Genomic DNA, 1,405 nt, shown 5'->3' with positions numbered 1-1,405 from the left:
AAGGTTGTTAGACGGGTGCTGAGGAACATCACCGTTACTTTTAATATCCTCAGAGCTGAGCACAGAATTCCTTGAAGAGTGTTTCCTGGCACTTAATTCTTAATTCAATTCTATGCCAGGAATGGCATAGAATTAGCCTTCTTTACCACTGCCACACACTGGGTCAACACTTTCCTCGAGCTGTCCATCAGCACCCCAAAATCCCTTTCCTGATCCGTCACAGACAGCTCAAAACCCATTAGCTCAGTGGTTCTCACACATTTAGCACCGGGACCCACTTTTGAGAATGAAAATTTGTCAGGACCCACTGGAAGTGATGTCATGACCAGAACTGACATCATCAAGCAGGAACATTTTTATCAATCCTAGGCTGCAATCCTACTCACACTTATTCAGGAATAAGTCCCATTTACTAACTTTGTTAAAAAATATATACATAGCAGCTTGCTAAAAGTACAAGTCCGTAACATTTTCACAAATGCAGTTACATACCTTGGTAGCATCAAGTCTGATATATTAAAAATAAAATATTGAAATGAATAGAGACCCACCTGAAATTGGCTCGTGACCCACTTAGTGTGTTCCAACCCACAGTGTGAGAAACACTGCATTAGCCTATATGTGAAGATTTGATGTTTTGCCCCAATGTGCATTACTTTACACTGACTGACATTGAAATGCATCTGTCATTTTGCTGCCCATTCTCCCAGCTTGGAGAGATCCTTCTGGAGCACCTCACAATCTCTTCTGGTCTTCACCACTCGAAACGTTCGGTGTCGTCCGCAAACTTAGCCACCTTGCTGCTTAACCCTGTCTCTAGGTCATTTATGAACAGGTTGAAAAGCACCAGTCCCAGGACAGATCCTTAGAGCACACTGCTTTTCACCTCCCTCTACTGTGAGAATTTCCCAATGACATCCACTCCCTGTTTCCTGATCCTCAACCAGTTCCTAATCCAGGAGAGGACCTGCCCTCTAATTCCCTGGCTGTGGAGTTTCCTCAGCAGCCTTGGATGAGGGATCGTGTCAAATGCTTTCTGAAAATCCAGGTATATAATATCCGCAGATTCTCCCGCATGCACAAGCCTGTTGTATCCGCAGATCCATTTATCTGCAGATTGGGTCCACGGGGGTGCCTGCATGCACCCCCATGGGACACATCTCTATATGTAAAATTAAGGACCTAATCTTGTCTAGGCCTTATGCTGGCACACTGTAAGTCCTGGGCCATGGTGCAGCAAGTGCTCTGCAGTTTTGTGGTCCACTGCTACCAAAGCAAAGCCTTGGAAGCTGTGAGCAGGTGATACTGGCTTGCAGAATCTCCACTGTCAATGGTAATATGGTGACAGGATGGATCAGGGGCTGATCAAGGAGGAAACAAGCTGGACTAGAAGTAGGAGTGGTGT

This window comes from Tiliqua scincoides, chromosome 1 (assembly GCF_035046505.1).
Source record: "Tiliqua scincoides isolate rTilSci1 chromosome 1, rTilSci1.hap2, whole genome shotgun sequence".
NCBI lineage: Eukaryota > Metazoa > Chordata > Lepidosauria > Squamata > Scincidae > Tiliqua > Tiliqua scincoides.
The sequence above is the reverse complement of the archived record's forward strand: the minus strand, read 5'-3'. Positions refer to the sequence as shown.